Consider the following 22,940-nt stretch of genomic DNA (forward strand, 5'->3'; position numbering starts at 1 on the left):
AAGAGCCTGGATTAATCTGGAAAGATTAAAAAAGGAAAGATAGGCCAAGATAGATACTGATAGATAAGAAGATACCAGGAGATGAAAGTAGTATGATCTTTGCAAATAATTAATATGCATGTTGTGGTTCTAACTGAAAGCCAAAGAACAGAATATAGACTGTTCAAATACAGCCTCTTTTTAGATGGACATTCAGTTTACCAAAAAAATATTAACATCTACACTTTAGAGTCTTAACCCAAGATCTGTATCATTAAATTGAAAACTGCCATATCACAGAAAACAAAGAGAAGGTTGAACATCTGCAAGCTGGGAGCAGGAAAAGATTATATAAGAATAGTTATTTAGATGTTCAATATTCAGGGAATTTACGTATCTGTTATTTTCTTTTAAGTCTTGAACCCATTTATTTTACTTTTTTTAAATTTTCATGTTTTTCCATTATATCTAACTTATTAGATCTAAAATCACTACCAGTACTTAACTTTACCTGAGGAATAACTTTCCTGAAGAAACTGCCTTCTTTTGATTTGCCTGTATTATCTAGTAGATCACTGTTTATACACCTAAACCTTTGTACTTCTCTTTCCTTACCACTTATGCATTAATGGATGCATAAACACTGCCAACCCAAGCCAGTATTGTTGCACAATATTTTTCCAGCTATGTGGTTTAAGTGATGACTGTACCTGTGCTCTAATCCTCTGTACATACTCTTTCATTCATTGTCTTTTTAGGTTCTTAGTTTCATGCCTCAAAAGTATCATGATCTTTTATCAGCCTACAATAGCAAGCTTCTTCCTCAACAATAGCCCCTGATATGAAGGTAGATTGTAAATTGTCAGGCACTCTTAGACAAAGAATGCATTGGGGAAGTTCTGAATAGGATTCTACTCTCATGGTCTTTCAATAAAAAAAAGATATCTCTAAGTTCACTATCAGATTTCAGTAAATTAAGGTCATCAAATCTAATTGAGAAACTTTGTGCGATTCAGCTTGCTTTTACTCACACTGCAATCTGCCATCAACTGGGCTTATCAAAACGTACATATGTGATATTTACCAAAAACCAATTCTTTTTCTGTGTACAACATGTCAAATTCTAATATAATTTCATCCCAAAGCTGAAGTTTTAATTGAATTGACATCTGTTTTCTCATCTGTGAAACATGTCCATCTCTCAGTAATATTGTTACAACTTCTCTTTGTGCATCGATGGAAAAGTATGACAGGGATTTATTTACCACACTTTTTGTGATAGGTCATCTCAGCAACTCATTGTTACCTTAAACAAGGTAGCCTAGAGACGCTGCCATTTTAAGGGCACAAAAATATTGATTTTTTACAGAATTACTTTATTCCAGAAAAAAAATAGACTTGGAAATTGTTTGAAATTCCCTCAAATCTTCTTTCTTCCATAATGTAAGGTCTGTATAGTTTAATTTATATAGATACTATAATGTCTTTAGTAGTATCTGCCTGTATTTTACAGTACTGATAGTCTGCATACCACTCTTGATATTTAAATGAACAAGTTCTAGTACTAATATTTCTGAGAAAAAATAATATTGAAGTCCATTTAACAACACATTTTTTGTTTATTATAGTAAGTTCTAGCTTTAAACCTGACATTTACAAGTTCATTTTCTGCTTAGGGTGCGTCTCTCTTTGCTGCTTTTTATCAACTGAACTGAAGTTTTGCTAGTCTTCCTTTTCTCAGTTTTTTACTCTTTAGCATCACTGAATTCAGACTGTAGAGGTCATATCATACATTAAACCTCCTTCAGTTATTTATCCATGACACACACAGATCTTCAATCAGAGTTATGACATAACAGTTTTTTACTGAATAGTGACAAAGTAGCCCCATACGTTTATAGGTCTCACTCCTTTAAAACTTGAACAATGCTAACAAGACAACCCCACTATGCAGACAATGTGTTACCTGGTACTTTGAAAAAAAGAATATAAATGTGGCCAACCAGAATATTCACAAAGCTCCTTTCCAGTTATGTAGACTTTGATAAATATTACCCTTAACATCCATTTATTTTAACTGCTCTATTATCTCCAACTTCATTTTCATCACAAAAGTTTATCTATATAACATTTTTAAAGTTCAAGTTTATAATTATATATGTACTTGAGATCTAAATAAAAAGCATAAGAAGATTTGAAGTACTTTTGAGAGGCAAACTTGAAGAGCTGTGATTATTTATCTGTGACATCTTAATTCTTGAAAAGTAGGAGTATCAAATTACCTGTTGAAAATAAATGCATTGAAACAACTTGTAATTACATGCCTATTTTGTCTGCATTTGGATAAAACATTAGCTTCTGCTGGTTTTCCTCCAAGACTGATAAATTCAAATCAAATGCCATCCTGACCAAACAGCATTGAAATGAACATAAAAGAAACAAAGTAAGGCACAGTCTGACTGCGCTGATTCTTACCATTTGTTTCAAGTTGTTTTCTTACAATTATCATAATAATTGGAAGGTTACCAGAAATAACGTGGAAGACAGAGGCAACTGCAAAAGTGATCCATGTCAGAGTAATGTGAATATTAATGCACCTCCTGTCTAGATGATCAGGAATGAAGTTCCGTTTCCCTGGAACAGAGCAAAGTGCAGCACAGTGATTTGTAAACTATGTGCATTAATTTAAAAGAAATACATTATTCAAACAGAACAGTTTATGATAGTTTTTATCCCCTTTTTAACACCTCTTTGATACTTAAAAATACACGTGTTGTTTCTAATCATTTATCAATAACCCTGGTGTTACAATTTAAGGTGATTTATTTATTATGTAGCTCATAAATTGTATGTGTTGTCTATACTAATAAGTGTACGAGTGTCATTCCTCTTTTATTTCCCAAATAAAAGCTTCCAGTGAAACTAGTGCAGGTTTTTCCTGTTTTGTAGCTTGTATGTCTGTTTGGACTCCAGAAATTAAAGATTTACACTCAAATCCAACTTTAACAATGTGGTAGAGATGGGCACTCATAACATTTGCAGCCACTTGAATACTCAGTATTAGTAGACTATTGAATTAAAATTATGGGATAAACAGATTCAGAGCTAGTGCTCCCGAGAAGTAACAGGTGAAATTATCTATGACCACAGACCACAATATCTCCAGTGTGAGTCAAATGATTCCAGAAGTCTCTGGTATGTGGGGAAATGGGCTCATGTTTTTTTCCTTTGCCTATATCCTTTGCAGAAGGTATTGCAGCTCTGAGAGGGAGCTGGATAAGAGATCTTGGAGAGGCTACACATTTTTTTTCCGACAGAGAATTTTATTTTATTTTTTTATTAAGAACCTTGCAAAAGAGTTTGCAATAGGAGGCATTACCAAAAATCTAGGTATATGATACTGAAGGGAACTGAGAAGGAGAAAGAAGAAATAAATTGGTGACCTATTTAAGCACCAGGATAAGAAGTCTCCTTTAATTTTTATTTCCATGTGATGGAGGGAAAGAGAAACGAGAGGAAATCAGGTAAAGGGTGTGCATATCCAAGCTCTTGCACTGGGAAAGGTAGTTAGATTTCCACGGAGATTTTATCTAGGGTTTGTTTTATGAACGGGTTTTCTGCAATTGTCTTGTAAACTCTTAGGGGGATGTTCCACAAACCTCTGTCTTATAATAAAAGTGTAAAGCTTCTTCATAACTACTTTGTGTTAAGGTTTTCCCAGTAATTTCTCCTTACAACACATCTGGAGTATTGTCTGTTATGGTTAGATTTTAAAATCCTAGGGGGAGCGGATCACATTATCAGTAAAATGTTTATGTTTAAGGGTAAGAATTAAATCCTTTCTTGGCCAATACAGCAAAGTGTACACTAAGACTTCCACTACTTTTAATCACTTTCCTTTTAGAACTTTTGCAAGTGGCATCCCCTGTCCCAGCCCCTTTATTAATGGCCAGTTGTAAATGACTTTAGCAAATGGAGCACCATTTGTCACACCATAACAAGTGACGCACTGTACTGTATTTCTAGCCCTACCACTTAATTTAAGCTTTGAGATTTATAGCTTGTCATCATCCTCTCTATCTTTCTGTTCCTTCTTTGTGCCTTCCCAAGTGCTAAAACAGCTTGTTGGGAATGGGATTTAGAAGTAAAAGCAGACATTTCTACCTTGGCTCAGAGCACTGAAAAACTCCCATTCAACTCTTTCACCTGTGTAGTGAATTCTCCTGGTGGATTTTCTTCTTCTCTTTAAATGCTTCTCCACATTTAACTGATATTTGATGAAAAGATCCCCCTCTTTTACAATTTATCTCCAAATAATCCCACTGTAATTCCACTGCAGTCACTTGTGTATACACTATGTTTGTTTATTACCTTGAAAGACACATACAGGACAGCAGCCAACTTGTATTGCAAATTAAAAACTTCTATTTAAACGTGAAATTAGTTCTTTCTTCAGTGTGCTACCATGTTCTATTCCACCAGCAAATTTCCCTGAGCTAAAATTTGTAGCCCATTCCTCTGTCTAGGCTATATAGATTTTTATATAGATTACAGGCTCTGTGCCTTATTTATATAATGCCACATGGAAAGTGGCAGACATCCAAACAGTGACCCCACCAGTTTAAAGTTCCTATGAATCAAACATCTATTCTGTGTTTGTGAATTTGTTTGTTTGTTTACTTAAGAGCACTGAGCATTGGCCTTGCACATGCTTACCCTGTCTAACAAAGCAGATAGGTTGTTGGGGTTTACTTTTAATTATAGTAGATTGCAAATTCTTTTATTCTTGCTTTCCTCTTGCTGTTTGCAATTAACTTGCTCATTTCCCTCCAAACTGGTGAGACCACTGGTCTCTTGGCCAACACTACGAAAGCCTGGCTGGGCACGAGGGTCCTGCAGCAGTGTGCAGATTTAGTACTCCCAAATTGCAAACACTTGGCCTGTTCCTCTACTGCCCAACATGCTGTGAAGTATTTTCACTGATATAAAGTGAGTGCAAAGCACAAATTCAGTGATACACGTGCAGAATTTCCAAGCAGACCAGTACTGATATTTTGCACTGTTCACATGCAGCTGTATCTTATCAGAGGAAGCACAGGTTAGCAAAGGAGGTGTGTTAGGTGTGCTGGGGACAGAGCAAAGCCAGAGAAGTTCACAGCCCACGTCTCAGCCTTTCTGCAGCTGTTGTGTCACCAGGTCTGTTTTCTGTACTGAAAGAATGCTGAAACCATCCCAGTGCTTCTTTCACGAATCCTTGCAGCTACAAGTCTAAGCAGGGGCTTGTCATGTGAAAATGGTATAAGAAGCTTTCAGAAATTCCATATAAATAATGTCATATGACTGGAACTTTTCAGAACAAAAGAGCTAAAGATCAAGCAAATTGTTTTAGCTAGAATTCTGATTGCACATGTCTACCTTAGAGCAGCCAGGAGTGCAGGCAGGATCTGTGTGCTCATAAAATTGGAATGTAACTAAGAATAGAACTGGAAAGGGCTTCATTGACCCACTGGTCACCAGTGTAGTCTTCTTAAACCTCTAGGATAAATTACAAGGAGGCTGCTAAATTTATGGGAATGAAGAAGGCACGGAATTAATGAACAAAGTGAATCAAATTCAGGTCCAGAAAAAGGAGGTAAAATTTTATTAAATTTTATGTAGCTGCACCTATTCATATAGCTTTGAATTTTAACACAGTAAATAACCTTGTATACTACATTAATCCATTGTTTTGTACAGCATAGTCACAAATGCTTTTCTCCTCTGGTGCAGTTCCACTACCTCCCATTGAATGTGATCCCTTTGTATAAGCTGGCCAAAATCACATTTGTTTGTTTTCCTAGTGCTGTATCACATTGCAAGTCCTTATTTAATTTGCTCTTCACTACTAGTCCTCAGTCTTTCTCTTTTTTAATGCTTTCCAAACACTATCTTCCTTCCATAGTGTATTTGTGTTTGAGATTATTTCCTTTAAGTATTTGAATTTTGAGTTTTCATTACTGAGGTTTGTTTTGTCTTGTTTTTCAGATCTGTTCCCCAGGTCTCATAAACTCCCTAAGTCTCTGTCCTTTAAATAAAGTTTTGCAAGTAAATAATGTGCAATTAAGTTGCATTCCTCCCTCTTTAATTTATTTATAAGTAAGAAAGAGGAAGATACAAGCAGGTTCCAGTGGAAAAAAAGGGAAAAATGTTACAAGCGAAACCAACAGCAGTGTTCACAGTATTTCACTGGCTATGTCTAATTCTTATGAAAGTGAATATGAATGTCAAAGGTTAGCATTATATATGTCCTCTGACATATCATATATATTGAAATAAATATCTGTTCTCTGTTGGCTGGGATATAACACGATAATAAGAATATTTTATGTCTTTTACACCTGCCTGTTTGGTTTTTTTGTAATGTTCAGGAACACACAGAGCAATATGATGATATTGTTCCCATGCCATGGAACAATGCCAGCTTCTTCCTTCTTTTCAGGACAGATCCATGCATTTAATTAGTGACTGTATTAATTTTGCACCAGGTTAGAATGAAGCTTCAGTGGCATCATGATGCTTCCTTAAGCAGTGTTTTTTTCTAAAAGCATAATCTAAGAGATCCCCTCTGGACCTGCCTCCACAGACAAACACACTTTAATAAGTGAGACCTCTCATGGGGTCATCGAGACCAAAATGAACAACAACAAAAAAAATCTTCAGTGCTGCTCTTATTTAGTTAGTGACCCAACCTTACCCTTTAAATATAGTAGGATCAACATACTGGGCCATGACCTCAAAGAGCTGTCATGTCACTTTTACTCTGCTTTTCTTTTAAAATGTTATGTAAGTTGGGGAGCTCAGCTGCAATGTGTGCTGTATCATATATCTAGATTTATTTCTTTGGATTACGGGAAATATCTGTGGAGAGGGTGTGTTTAATTATTCACAGATTTATATTGGTATTTTAGGATTGAAAAGGCAAAATGGAAAAATAAAAGTGTCACCAGTAAATTTTTAGCAACTGAAAGTGGTCACCTTAGTAGTATATTCAGTAGCTCTGCTGAAGTCCTTACCCATTCTTTATCACCACTCTTCCAAACCATCTCAAGTTGGTTCACGCTTGGACAAGTCTCTGGCTAAACGAAATTTATTCTAACAGGATTGCCAAAGTCATTCCCCCCCAGAAAATCACATGTCTTCAACAGCTCTCCCTCTGCTTTCCATTTTTTTTCTATTATTTGAATCTTAATCTGTTTCACTGTTAATTTCAGGCAGGAATGCAACTTTGCTTTTGTACCAGAGATGTGTTTTGTTTGTCACTGGGATTTTTTGTCACTGGTCTGGGGTTCAAACACAAAGGCAAAATGTTTCATTTTGTATCCTTAATCCCCTCCGAGTCCTGTGTCTCTGGTCACCTAGCAATTAACTTGATCACATCCAGACATAAATATGTCACAAACAAAACATTATGTGATTGTTTGATGTAGTTACGATTTATGATGGAAACAGTTTCTTCTTTACTAAGTCTACACAGGTATCTTCTGAGCTGAAAGCTCACAATTGTACCATCTTGTTTCAGAATAACTAGATATTCATTTTAATTTCACTAATCTACAGTAGCAATAGGCAGGAACAGCATTTGGTAGCATGAACAATACTTGAGTTGTTGTTTTAATGTTAACTGGCTTTTCAAGGATAAAGGCAGAATTCCAGATGTGGAATAATACATTTCAATTTTTTTTTTAATTTTTTTTTAACAAGTGGCATTTGAGCATAGACATTTATTTTTTTATTTTATCGACACATGGCCTGGGTTTGAAAATACAAACATGCTCTCAAACCAAAGTCAAGCACCTGAATAGAAACAAAGCATCAAATATAAATTTTCCCTAGCATACTTGATTTTTAGTAATATGACTAACACTACTAGTAATAGTAATAATAGTAGTAGAAGTATTAATAATAAGACCACATATATAATAAGACCACAAGTAATAATAATCCTAAAACCAAAATGAAGCTGCTATTCTGGTACTATGGCCACTGTCACAGGCCTGGTGCCCATTAGGAAAGCACACTGTGACAAAAAATGCATCCAAAGGAATGGGAGAGAACAACCCAACCTAAACACACAATAAGAGTGCAGGACCACCTGCATTTTATTTCCAGGAAAGGCAGCAGGACCTAGCAGAAGAACATTTTATTTCAGAATTTTCCCCTAATATCTTTCTCAACCAAAGCCCAAATACAAGGTAAGCAAAGACAGTAATTACCTCATTATATAATGTAGAGTCTTAAGGAAACCTTGCTTTCTGTGCTGAAAAAGGAAGGGTAACAGACCAAGACAGAGCCAGAGCCTGGTGTGTGATGATTTGTAGCACGGCATGGGAGTGGTGATGTCTGCTGCTTTCCACAGTGGATGTGAAAGGCCCAGTGACATGTGCATCTCATCAAATAAGCTAAATCAGGCAGAAATGTAGTTTTGCAACTTCTCTATTTGATTTTGGATTTCATCAGTTTCATGGTATTTCATCAGTTTCTGCATAGGAAACTTTTGATTCTGTAAACTGGAAATTATCCTCTCAGACCCCAGTGAAAGACTAAACAAAGTTTAGAATATATAATTTCTTCCTTAGCAAAAAGTAAATTATTATTATTTTCTCTCATGGATAGGTTTTCCCATAAAGTTTGGAGTAATTTCTATTCCAAAATTTGTCCTGTTCTGCTTTTTGAAGGGTCTTTGTAGTGATAGTTTTAGAAAGGTTTTCTTTTTTTTAATGCCATGAAAATATGCATAAAGTGTAGTAAGAATGGTTAACTATTTTGCTGTAAATAAAATTATGACTATGGTTTTTTTTATTATAAAGAATAAATCACCTTCAAATTTAGAAGCAAGATTGATGCATGCTGTATTTATCCTGCCTTTGGCAGTGAGAAGGTCTAGTTCTGTTTTTCATAAGATTTTGCAGTCATCCGTAGATCATCCAACCCTCTTCAAATATTTCCATGGACTGTCTTGTCTCCAGCTCTTATTCCCCATTTGGGGAAGAAGGGCAATTTAAAAAAGTACTTAAAATTTAGAGTAAAATATACTTTATTATTTTAAAATTGTATCTTAATTTCACTGGAATTAATTACAAATATAGATTCCCAGCTGTGTCTGCCAGGTCCCAATGCTGCCTGCAGGTATTGACAGCAGTCAGGAGCCAGGTTTTGGCTCTGCCTGCCAGGAGGCATTTGATAACAACTGAGAGGCAGCTCCTGCTAGCTGGCACAGGCAGCAGTCCTGCAGCTCACCACTGGTCTGCAGGCTGTCGAGTTTTGTGGATCAGATTAACCTCCAGAGGTCCTTTCCAGTACTGTTTTCTAAAATAGGATGATATGACTTGCAATAAATTTCAGGGATGTCAACAGGATTTTAGAAGAGGCTTTGTTTTGGAAGATGCTAATGAGTTCTGCTGATAGATTATCTTGCTAGAGTGAAGAGAATTAATTTATTATGTCAACTGGAGACTTTTTAGAAAACTTGTATAAAATTCAAATCACTGCAAATTATCCTCCACTAGGGCCCTGAGAAAGGACTCTTAACTGTTGTGTAAGAGCCTCTCACAATGACTACACAAAACTCTATCCATGCCCTCCTCCATCATAAAATAAAATGCTGCACCAGATCACTGGTGATGTGATGGCTCACAGAGGTTCATTCAGTAACTCAGCAACTGGAATTAGCTTCACTAAGTCAATCAGAGCTGGTGTCAGAGGGTGCCAGGGGGAATGCAGGTCCTCCAGCTCTGCTCACAGTTCCCTCTGCTATAGGTGAGCCCAAGAGGTGGCAGGAGGACAGCTTGAATTGAGTGAAAGGTAATACATGTCCTGCTTTCGTAAAACTGATAAAATGTTTGCACTCAGTGTCCTGAAACAAATATCTATGAATCCAAGGAGTTTCAAATTCTGATTACTGTATATTAAAAAACAGACATCCTTGATTGAAGGTACAGTGTTGGTTTTCCTTCTTTTCTGATTCTTTCTGACAATCAGTAATGATTTTGCTCCCAATTACCAACCCCTTCTTTTCCATGTGAAAATGTCCTGCAAAAGCTGATGCAGTTGAGATAACTGGACTAAAAGCTCTGTTACAGTTTCAAGGCAACTAATAAGCCTGATTCTTCAGAATGTGATCAGAGAGTAATAAAAAGATTGTTTCCAATTTCCAAAGTTTGTTTCCAGCCCTTTTAAATTCACTAATGGTTTTTCTGACTTAAAAGGCACTGAAGGGCCAGGATTTGTTACACAGGATATGTGGCTCTCAGCAGTTTAAAATCAGTATAATCTGGTACTTCTTGAGTTATGACTCTGAAATATTGTCTTCTAATAGCAGCAAGTAGCAGATAACAGGTTTTATATAATCATATTTCAAAATGAGAGGCTAATAAACAGCAGTATTTGAAAGCAGGAATTACGAGGCAAGATGGACTACTCCACTTTTCCATGAAGTTGGAAAAGCAGTTCCCAATGATGACATTTTTTGGCAATAGCTCCCAGTATCACTGACTAGGCCAAATAGGCAGCGCCTCTTACTGCAAGGTAAAGCCATAAATGGCAGAAAGATTTCCAATCTGTAATAACTCCATACCTCAGTCAAACCCAAAAGTATAAAACTGAGGCTGCAATATTGCAATAATGCTTCAGTTTTTGGTTAGCTTGGACTGAAGAATGCTGTTACACTGTATGAAGTTGTATCCACACCTCTCATAAAAATAGTCAACCATTTATAAACTCCTGTTTTAATAAGGTTGTGCAATTTTAAGGATCAAACTACAAAACTGGAGTGCTCTGAGGATGTGTATGGATAAGAGATTTGCCTAATTTTTTTAAACTCTGAGCTTATCAAGAAGAAAGGAAACATTGATTGTAAGAAAACATTTTTGTTCAAGTCTGAGCAATTTCTAGCAACTAGAAATTCACAGTGTTTTAATTTCGTATTTCCAAATAAAAGTTGTCGTTCTTGAGTTAAACTTCATTTTCCAATAAAAATAGCAAAAGTTTGTTTTAAGATTTTCAAATTGTAATTTTTTTAAAAGTAATTTGTATTTATAAATTTTATAAATTTATTTTATATCCTTCAACTATTAAGATTTCCATTTTCATTGTTTCCTTTAAGAATTAATTTTGTCTTGTTTGAAATTCTTATACTTTAATTACTAGAAAGTACTTTGCAGTACTTTTATGAAGTAAGACCCAGTAGTCTGGAACACATAACAGATTCTGAATAGCTAAATGTACACTTTCATTTTGAAAATAGAGTAGGGTTACAAGACTGACACTAAGGAACTGTGTAGTCATTGACTACTTCCAGTCCTTAATTACTACAACTGGTATAATGTCCAGTGGTTCTGATCCTCTCTAAAGATTAGGAAGATTAAAAGAAATAATTTGGTTGCACTGGCTGTGAGCAGGTTACAGATAAAGGCAGGTTATGGACTAAATCCACCTTGTTCCATCTGGGGTTAATATACATGTTGAGTTATTTCCAGGGCTATGATTTCTGCCCATCCATCAGTTTCATGCAGACTTTCAAGAATATGGTAGCAAGAATAAAACTACAAATCTGTCAAATTTTAGTCTTTAGAAGTGAGGCTCATTTAATTGTTTAGAAAAACTCTAGTCCTAAGTTGTCTTATTCCTTTAAAAAGACATTCCCAGAGTACTTCAATTAAGTATTAAAATTCATTCCTTCTTTCCTTGCAAGTTTTTTTTTTTTTTTCCTATCAACAGTTGCCTACATAGTCTGAAAGCACATCAGATAAAGTTAAACTAATATACTACTATTGGCTGTAAGTGTCTTGGGAGACTTATGATGCTTAATGATAATGATGCGAATTACAAAGATTTGTAGTAACTGAGTTGAAAGTCTGTTATTTGAAAATGGACAAGAAGTTTCCAGGAGATTTTGGTGTCTTTCCTTTTTATCCATTGTGTTGAGTTCAAGACAATCCTTGAGGGCATTTGCTTTCACATGTATAAAATAATCATTAAGTGTTTGAAAGCAATAGAAATCAAAGGCAGTTAAATTCCACAAATATAACAAGTATTTATCTCGCTGAGTTCAGAAAAGAAGCAGATGGAATGTATTTCCAGTATTATTAAGCATTACAACTTGTTTAAAAGCTCCTGAATTTGCAGTGCAGTGTACCTGAATTACAGATTGTATATTATTCCCCAGTCTCATTAGAGCTTTCAAGGAGAAAGCCATCTTTACCTCTACAAGCTTACTAGTGTGTCTGCCAATGCAATTTATGGTGCAGGAGTGACCATTAACTCCTACTCCTTTAAAACATATTTTTTTCTTAGAGACTTTGACAACTTAGACATAGGACAAAAGTGTAGTTTATTGACTTTTGATTGAAGAAGATGGAAAAGTAGTCTACTAAAAAAAAAAAAAAAGTAACAAAAAAAAACTTGAATTATGTATACTGTAAGGTAATAAACAAGATGTCCTAACTACTAAATCCTCCCATGAGCATATATTGTTATTTATTACTTGCATTACACTGGAGAGGTTAAAGAAGGAATAGTGCTGTGATGTGCTCGGCGCTGTATTGACAGAACAAAAGCATATTTGTCTGAGAGAATTTACCAAACCCATTTACATTAAAGCATTTATTCACAATCCTAACTCTGTCACATATTTAAAATGTTAGTCACAGCAGTCATCTATAATTACCTATCAAAATGAATGTGCAGCTCCCCTCTGAAAGCAGCATTTGCTTTCCCCTGCTGCCCACAGCCCCTCAGCAGGATGGAGGCAGCCGTGTCCTGTCCTCGCTCGGTACCAGCGCTGGCACGGCGCACCACGAGCAGCCAAATGCCTGACTGGGCATCCCAGAGCAAAGAGGCAGGGAGACAAAGTGCAGCCTTCCTTCCAGATCAGCTCCCTCCCGTCAAGCTCCCTGTGACAGGAACGGAGCCTTGCTTGGTCCAACACTCATTCTTCATGCAACACTTACTCATGGCAATGGTCCTGCTCATTCCAGTTTGACAGATTGCTGCCAGCACACCATTTAGTTATAAATATTTGCAATATCTGGCTTTATTCATGACTAAATAAGTTCAGTTATGAAATAATGCAATTGATACTTAAAGGAACACTAATTTTAACAGTATATTTTCCATTATAAGTATTTTTTACTGCTATCAGTGGGAATAAGTTTAGATCCTGTTTCAGCTCCAGACCAGAGAACATGACTTCATTGCTGAGTTGTAGCCACTAACATGTGGTTGTGGGGATATTTACATCATGTAGTGGTGTTTCTAAAGACAAATACAGAAGGAAATAGTAATAGGCATAGAAAAAAAAAGTAGAGCGCACAGTTTAACAAAGATGTGAAGCTTCATTATCTGTTGTGCTTTCACTAGAAAGGGCTTAATTGTGCTTTCAATTACATTGCATGGCCTTCCTGTTTTTCTTTGTTCCACAGCATAAGACTGCTCAGCCTTTTTCGTAGAAGAGTTTAAAAAAATTCCTTCTCTTGCAAACGGTCTGAATTTGATACAGGATGAGATGCTGAATACAGCTGGTCTAATAATACTTGTATTATGACTTTGCTGTCTCTTCATATCCTTTAGATTGTAAATTTCTAGTGAAATGTTGATGCAGATTCCAAGCAAATGTTGTTCAAAAACCTGGGATCTATGGATAGGAAATGATATCGTATTCTCTTTTCTCATTTAAAACAGTCAGAGATTTGACAACCTTGGTAAAAATGTCAAATAAAAAATTGAAACTATTTAAAATGAAAAGTTTAATCAAAGCTTTGAAATGAACCAATAGGAAAGTCAGAACCTTTATGCTTTACTTCTGTTACATTGCATCTCAAAAGTACAAATTAAACGTCAAATAAGAATTGATTTTCCCATCTTGGACCGACAGCTACTTAATTTCTTTGATATTAAATATAGTATTAAAGTAATACCAAACCCACGAAAGCTCCTTACATTTCACAGAGATTTCTTTTCTATTTGTTTTTCTTTCTTCCATTCTTTCTAAGCAGTAAATGGGAAACCACAATTCTCACAAATCATGAAAGATCCATACAGATCTTAAATACTGAAGGTCCTGGTCCTGGGTCCCAATTCAAGAGCACATAGGAAGAATATTCCTAACTTTATTTGCAGAATGGCTGAGCAATTGCTGCTGAGGAGAGAGATCTTGGAATTACAAAAGCTAGCTAGGAGAGAATAAAAAAGCCAACCCAATAAATTAGGCAAAATAAAACTAAAACCATAGCTCATTGGTTGGTAGTGAGTAAAAACCATTAAGAAAGGAAGAGGAACAACCATTACTTCATGGTGCTCTCACAAACCAGACATTTTAAAAACCTTCCTTCCCACTCTCCTTCCTCTCCCTTTTTTTTTTAACTGTAGTTAGAACTCGAGAAGTTACAGAGGAAGGGAGATAGGATGATCTGAGATGTGGAACTGTTTTCAGTACGAAGAATAACTAGTTGCTTTTCAGTCTGGGATAGATGACTGATGAGGGATATAATAAAACTCCATAAAATCAGAATAGCATGGAGAAGGTGATTAGGGAACAATTATTCACTGTCTCTCATAATACAAGAAAAATAGGCATCAGATTATATTGTCAGATAGCAGGTTAAAATCAAACAATACATAATAATAGATAATAGCAGCTAAAAACTGTGGGGGGCTGTAGATAATAGAATTTCCATGGATTCAAAAAGCAATTAGAAAAATTCATGAAATCCACCAAGAACTGACTCAGAATATGTGACTAGAGATGACTGAGAGATGGAATATTGTAGTGGGGAGGCAGCACTAGATGCCTGTTTTATTGCTGTACTCTTTTCTAAGCTGCTTCTACAGAGTACTGGATTACAGTGACTTTTAATCTGAATAAATATTATTTTTACATATTGGATGATCCTTCCAGAAGGAAGGATTAGGATTAGGATTTTTTTTGTTAGGATTTTCCTTTTCTCTTTATGTTGAAGATGCAGAATACACAGATGTTCACTGGAAACCACTGTGATGATGCTCAACACACCTAAAATCAGTCCCCAAGGTGGCTTTTAAAGGGATTCCATATACAACTGCCTCAGAAATTGGTGACTTGGCCTTTTATTCGTGACAGAAAAAAATTCTTGGCTATTATGCCGTGATTATCTTTTTATTGCAGTAGTAAACAAGATACGGATTAACCAGATTAAGGAAGAAAGAGAGAAGAAAGAATTCAAAAAAAAACAGGCATTTTCTTTCCTCTGTTAGTTACCATCTCAGCAGGGTTTTGACATCCAGTGGTGTTTCACTGCAGCTGCCCCCAAACATAACTTGTGTCAGAATAGTATCAGAGATATCCAGGGGTGGATAAATTCCCTTTTATCATTCTTACCCGCGCTTTTCTGGTCAGCTGATCCAGGCATCCAACATCTTAAAAATTAAAGGCAAAGTTGAAGTAGTTGTTGAAGTTGTTGAACTTACCCTTAGTATTTGTAGGTTTGGTCAGTGCCTTTCTTCAATTGGTGCCTGGCTGAAACACAGAGTTATCCCAAGGGCTGGTGGTGTGTTACTGCTGCAGTACTCTCCCCTCACAGTTGTTTTGCCCTTAATGTACATTATGTGTATTCACAGACAGTTCTTTTCTCACTCCCACATTTTGCTTTATGTTTTTGTAATACTCCATCTGTATTTCTTCAAATAGTTATGATGATACGATATAATAAGGTTCACCTAGTCTTCCTCTTTCTTTTATAATGTTTCCCAGAGTAGTAAAGGGAATTTAGTTACTGGCTTGAGACACAGGTCCAAAAGCAATATGAATTTTTTCAGTGTCTGAATGATATACAAAGTGCAGAAGATGAGAGTTCTTTGAATTACGGAGAAATATAGCAGTTATACCTTCTTTTGCCTATAAAATACACTGTGCTTGTCTTTGGAGACCAGAAAATCCTAGAGTTTGTAAGCCTTTTGCCTCATTGGTAAATAGAAATAAATAAACTAAACAAAGCACACCACAAGAGCCTCTTCCATCACTCCTAAATCCACTTTCTCTTCAAATAGGCAGGTGTTTGCTCCATATACTCTGTCAGGCTAAACATACTGCACTCTAAAAAAGTCCAAGGTACTGTTCATACTCCAAATATAGTGTAATGCCTGAAACACAAATTGAGAGGAAAAATGCAGTCCAAATTTTGCTGACTTTTTTTGATAGATATATATTCTGTGGCTTGCACAGCAGCACAATATCACCACTTTTTCCAATATAACATCAGAAAGATTCAGGGCAGCAAACCCTGTTCATTTTGGTGTCCTGGTGGTAGCCTCATGGTCCCCATAAAGCATTCTTCCTCCTGACACATAGTGAAGGAATCAAAGCTCATCCTTGTCTCACCAATTGCCAGCTGCTGTTTCAACTCCTTGTCACCTTCTTGAGCTATTCCTTATGCAAAGTATAAGACCAAAATGGAACATTTCAGAACCAAAGAAATAAACATTTCTTGTATTGCCCCTCATGCTATGTGGTGTGCCATTTAGATGTAGTTGATTATTTGGATTCATACCTTTGTATCTTTCTAACTCACTGCCTCATTCACATTTCTTTCACTGCAGCCAACTTTGTTGCAGCTTGTTATGTCTCATCATGTTTTCTTGCAATTCATCACTCTAGCTTCCAGCAGCCTAATCGGATGCCATGTAACTGAATTTAACACAACAGAATGTATAAAAAATATTTTTTCAAAATGTTTTCATCTGCCAGCATGTTAGGTACTGAGCCATGAATCTGTGCATAATGGGGAAATAGAAGCTGTATGCCCAGTGAAGTACGTCTGCTGTTTGTGAATTAATAAGCAGAGCTCTCCAAAGTAAAACAGTATTTCAATTTACAAACATTTGCTGTAGCTATTGGCATGCCATTGCTTCATATTCTTGCTATTCACAGATCTTTAAGCCAGTGTCTCCCTCCCTCCTTGCCCATGGCCAAAGGCACAACTCAGATATCTCTTTCCTGAAGGACAGTCTCAATTCACCTTTATTTCTATGAACTTTAATTTTGTTTTCTAGTTTCTGATATTGTTTGACTAAAATTTAGAGGTAATTCCTGTTCCAAAGGAATAAATTAAGTGCAGTGTACAGTTCAGCTCTACTTAATTTTTAAACTAAACAACCCAAGCTTTGGTGCAAATCTTGAGGTATTTAAGTTATTGTTCCAGCTGTCAATTTCATTTTGTAATGCATTCTTCTTAAAACAGTGTATGATGGAAGAAACGCTTTTCACATTTTAGGAGAGGAGGCAAAAGTACAGAAAGGCAAAGCGTTAGAGCAAAGATTATTCATAAACTGTGTGTCACAGCATAGAAAATAACCTAATGCTCTGAATAGTTACACAACTCCCAGAACACCTATTCATCCCATCTTAACTCCAAGTTTCTTCTACACCCCCAGATGATCCTTTTATTCTCTTAAAATGTTTGCAGCATCTGAAGATAAATACAGAGCAAGTGTCTGGTAGAGGGAATCTGACGATATCAGACTTAGAAAGACAAAAATTAAAACCAAATTAAAATATGAGAGGCCCACGAAAGGAAAGGGACATGCAGCTATTGAAAAAATAAATGAAGTAACAGGAGAGAAGAATGAAAGAAAAGACAGTGCACTTGAAGTTTTGTAGAAACTTGAATTTGATGTAATAAGAAAGAGAAGCATGTAGAAAATACCAGAGATGATGAGTTCAAGGCAGAAGGTTGGTTTCAAGAGCTGCCATTAAGTTTGTGGGGAGAGGGATTAAAGAAACTGGGATGGGGGACAGTCGACAGAGAAAAGCAGATTTCCCTAAACAGAATGAGAAAAAGTTGTAGACATATTTTACTTCCAGTGAGCAAGACTAACTTGGAATTTTGAAGCTACTTTCTTTTAAAAACAAATTTTCTTAAGAATGCGGAGGGTTTGAATGAGAGGAACAGTTGAGTATCAGCTTCAAATCTAAGTGGTGCTAATGACATTTCCTTAAAAAATAGAAAGTGAGAAATTTTCAGAAAATATCAAGCAGTCTACAACCTTTAAATGCTTCATATGTTAATACTGATGAGAATTGTCCCATTTTGCCAGGTTTACATGGCAAAAATACAAACATACAAACAAAATACAAAATACAAAAATACAAGCAATTAAGTGGCTGTGTTTGTATGCAACTGTAGATAACTAGCTGGACCTACTTGTCTTACATCCAGCTTTAAAATTAGAGTCCCAAGCACCAAAAACAATCTGTGCCCTTGTGCCTGCTAAAATATTTTACTTCCAGCAAGAGACAATAGGAAAACTCCATGTGGCACTTTGATTGCACATTGAACTCAAATCACTAAAGAAACACATCACAAATAAGTGTTTGTAAAGGTTTGCCAGCTCCAGTGAAGTTATATTTTTCTAGACTGCTTTTTTCCATGCACCTCTGCAATTGCTCACTTCACTGAAAAAAGGATGATGCTGCTAAAATGATGAAACCTCAATATAACCTTTTCAGCAAGAGATAAAATATATTGATTACTGACTGCTGAAGGACATCATTAAATAGTTCAATGTTTGATTTCCTTCCTTCCTTCCTTCCTTCCTTCCTTCCTTCCTTCCTTCCTTCCTTCCTTCCTTCCTTCCTTCCTTCCTTCCTTCCTTCCTTCCTTCCTTCCTTCCTTCCTTCCTTCCTTCCTTCCTTCCTTCCTTCCTTCCTTCCTTCCTTCCTTCCTTCCTTCCTTCCTTCCTTCCTTCCTTCCTTCCTTCCTTCCTTCCTTCCTTCCTTCTTCATTCCTTCCCCCTTTTTCTTGTTTGGTTGCCCAGCAGGCATCTCTGTACTGACTGACCCTGCCAGTTCAACTATTAAAGAATTTATCTCTCTGAGGAGGCCTGATGTCAACATGATAATCTGTTTGGCGGCCCTTATGATGTCCCATGAATAAAACATATGACAACACAGTTTGAGCCGAAGAGCTTACTATCTGTTACCAAAGAGAGTGTTTGGAAGCTCCCTGATGGCTTGGCCATTCTGAATCCCGAAGGTTGTCTACTTTATACTTTGGCTAACCTGCTCAGACTACTCACAGAAGTGTAGTTAGCTATTTTATCCTGTCAGCATCCAATTTTTGGATGGTTTATTAAAAAAGAACTAATGCAAGAGACTGGGGTCTCTGTTGTGTATCTGTGGTGAGAGAGAAATAAAGGATTTTCATCAAGCCAAGAAAGTGCTTCATGGTGGGGGGGAGAGAGAGAGAACTGAATTTCTTTAGGGAAGATCTTAAATTACTTAGAGTGTTAAAATAGCCACTTGAACGTACATGAGACTACAAGTGAAAGTATGGCAGTTCAACTCATAAAATGTGTTCCTCAAATGCATTGTACTTGTGAACTACTTTAAATAGGTGAACCTTTTCCTTTGACTACCTGTTGAAAACAAGGATCTCTGATTCAAGGTTCTTCCCACAAGGCTGAGAATCATTTCTTGGCAAGTTAAAGAGGTAAAACCGGTTCCTAGTTCTTAAGGCGGATAAAGTCAGTGTGGAATTGTTTAATGTGACCTTTCCAGCACAAGAGCGCTGTTGTTTTTGTATTTTCAAGGGTTGTTTTTTTTAAAAAAAAAAGCCTAGTCATTAAAAAATGCTTATAGCTGACTATTTTTTCCCCTGGAAATCTCTCCCTTTATGTAGAAGCTTTGGCCATTAATCCTTTAATTATGTTCCTGCTTATATTTAATTTTTGATCTTCTGTACTAGGAATCATAAAATGCACATTTTATATAAAGGTTGGTTTATACTACTGCCTAACAGCTGCTATTGGCCAAACAACTTTCCAGGGACTGTCTCTTGTCCATCAACAGTTCTCTTTTTCAGCAGCAAACACTCAGCAGAGCACTTTTTACCCTGTGGATTCTGTGTTTCATGTTAGTTGTTATCAGATGCCACTTATTCTTTCATAGTAGTAATATCTGCACAAAATTCAAGTAAGAGTAAATGGGTTAAACAGATGAGGTTGTAGGGTTTTTTTAGCAAATTCAAGCTGTGCAAGTGAAAAGCTATTTGAATAATCAGTGCAACACAGTAACTGAATGTCAAGGAACAGTCTAGTTTAAAATAAATAAAATTAATACCTGACTAAGTTTGGGGTTGATCACCTTCCTGATGAGTCTAATTTATCATATAAGGTACTTCTTTTAATATTAAAATTGGACAGTTAAAATTGTCCAATTAGTATTTTAGATGTGAAAACTTCTAGTTTTGATTTTAAGTACACTAATATTGATAAACTCTAACCTCAAAGCTTGCGGAGGTAAATTTTTAAATAAAAACATAAACAAAAATGATATTTAAGGGGTTGACTCACCTTTATGGTTTTTGGGTTTTTTCATTCCCCCTTCATTTGGGCCATAGATGTTTAGAATGTTCATTCCATATTGTGTATTTTGTAGGATCTTGCAGAGTCCATTTTAGTGGTCAGTATTAATATTTTACCAGAACATATGGCTAGCTACCTTAATCAGGAGGTTTGAAATCAACAGGAAATATGCTTCAATTATGAATAAGTAAAAGCTTTAATTTTTTTGTTTGTTTGTTTTTTTTGTTTTTGTTTTTGTTTTTTTTGGTGGAAGTCTGCCTTGCCTCCTTCAGCTTAGGTAAAGCAGTGTCACCATTGTAGTGACATCGTCGTCTCCCTGCTTTTCCATTTCAGCCAAAATCTTCACTTTAACTCATGCATCAAGAGGAGGGCAATAACTTCCTCAGTTTTATGTTCTCTGCTCAGAGTTTTGCTTAAAAAAAAAAGTTATTTTTTATATTTCTTTGTTTCCTTTATCACATTCCCAGATAGAATTTTTCAATTATTTTGTTATAAATGCAGACTAGAAGTGCTAAAGGATACATAACGGTAGTCCCAATTTAGTCTCTTCATTATATGCTGGTAAATTTATTGCCCAAACGTTGTCCCAGGACATCAATTACAGGTGTCCAAAAAATTATACACTATTACAGTTAAGTACTATCTCTGCTAAGCACTTCACCTGTGTGAAGAAATGGTGTAATAGGATAAGTGCATCAAAGATATATTAGTTTTGTTGTGTTCTGTTTTGTTGAAAAGAAGCTTTACAGCTTTTGAAAATTAGTTCCGAGCATTTATTATAAGATAGACATTCTTTGATGCAAAAAGTGAAAGGAAGACATGACAAAGAGCATGAAACAGGAAGAAGAGTCCTTACCTCCTTCAAGGGTATGTCATGCATTTCAGGGGAAAAGGCCAGGTTAGGAATTGGGAAAAATTGTCTCAGTGTGAGCTGTGAAAGTGCAGCATTATATTGCCAAACAGACTGGACAGACATCCATGACAATTACAGACTGAATACTGGATCCCACCTTGGGCAGAGGGTTGGATTACATAGATTGTAAAGCTCCTTCTCAATCCTGTTTTTAAATCATAATTTTCTAACATCAGTGTAAGTGACACATACAGCTATACAGAAATACATTAATTTCATTCTGATAGAGCACAGGCTCAGTGATAGGAGACCCTAGATCAAACATCAATTAAAGCTACTCTTGTAAACCAGCAGAATTGAAATGTAACCCTGCAGAAAGCAGACACCATTTTGTATGCTGTCAGCAGTTCTAAGGGAAAAAAAAATTAGAGAAATTGTTTTCCATTAGTCTGACTCATTCTGTGATTCTGTTACTCTGTGAACCAATGCAAATAATGTAGTAGGCTGGATTAAGAATGAGACATTCCATTTCACAGCAATCACATGTGACACTTGCAAGTAGATTTTAAAGTTTTTATGCTTGTGGACAATTAGTGGGTTCCAGATAATTTCTTTGTTTGTGAAATTTCTTAAGACTGAAATGTTTAAAAATAAAGGGGGGAAATCTAGATTTCACGCTTATCAGAACTCACCTTAGGAAATATCGTTCAGCTCACTAAGAGCATCTTGACAACTGTCTTCCATACCTTTCTCTTCTACATATTAACATGGCATCTGTGATGTAGCAGAGTATTTTTGTGAGGTGCTCATGCAGTGCTTCAATGGTATTGTGAGACAGAGCAGATTTCTAGGGTATATATTAGAGTCAAGATAGGAGTAAAAATTTCATGGGACAGAAGAGCAGTGGGGTTTTTGATGAGATATGAACAACTGTCGCCTTTGAAACTTTCTTCTCCAAATCACTTTCAGCTCTGAATATACCTTGCACAGGATGAACAATGATGGTGCCACACATCTAACTATTCATAGTAGACATGGACTGCTGCAGGGCACTTAAAACTATTTGCTGAGCAAGTTTTTTTTCCTGCAAGCAAATTATGTTGTGAAAATTGAAGGGAATCCAATTGAAATTTAAGAAACCAGTTTTGCATGAAAACATTAGCTATAAATTAGACAATATTCATTTAGGACTAGAGTCTTATCCTTCAGATAACACTCTAAAGGGTCAGACTCAGGATGCCCAACAGTAACAGGAAATTTGCTGATGGCATATGCTAAAGGCAAGCACAGTTCCTCCAGAGAAAGTTTTCACCAGGGAAGCTTCTTTACAAGACATTACATGACCAGACAGCCAGCTCCACTGCCTAATTCAAAAATAGGGACCAACTACAAGAGATCTCTTTGTGCTTGTTCTGTGCTTGGAGAAGGTTTTCCCTGAAATCATGTCTCTGCTTTTTCCAGCTCTAATTTTGTGAATCCCATCCTGGACAAAATTCAGTGTTTTGCACACGATTTACTGACATTTTTTCTGTCACAGGAAATGTTAAATACCAGTACAAACTTCACTGCAAACTTTGCACTGTTAGCCTATGGTGAACTCATGTGATCCATATATGAAAGGCAAGAAGAATTGCTACATGTCTGAAGCCCTCTGATTAAGATTATTTGGGTCCTACCTACATGTGTGCCATGGTTAGAGACCCAAAGTTGTGTATTAAATCACATACCTTTTTGT

General features: G+C 36.1%; 1 protein-coding gene across 24 annotated transcripts in view; it reads left to right on the forward strand.

Moving 5' to 3' along the window:
* Positions 1 to 22,940, forward strand: part of ADGRL2 (adhesion G protein-coupled receptor L2) — a 386,257-nt gene that overhangs the window by 148,275 nt on the left and 215,042 nt on the right. The gene's annotated exons all lie outside the window — the stretch shown is intronic.

The sequence above is a fragment of the Catharus ustulatus genome, chromosome 9 (genome assembly GCF_009819885.2).
Source record: "Catharus ustulatus isolate bCatUst1 chromosome 9, bCatUst1.pri.v2, whole genome shotgun sequence".
Classification (NCBI taxonomy): Eukaryota; Metazoa; Chordata; class Aves; order Passeriformes; family Turdidae; genus Catharus; species Catharus ustulatus.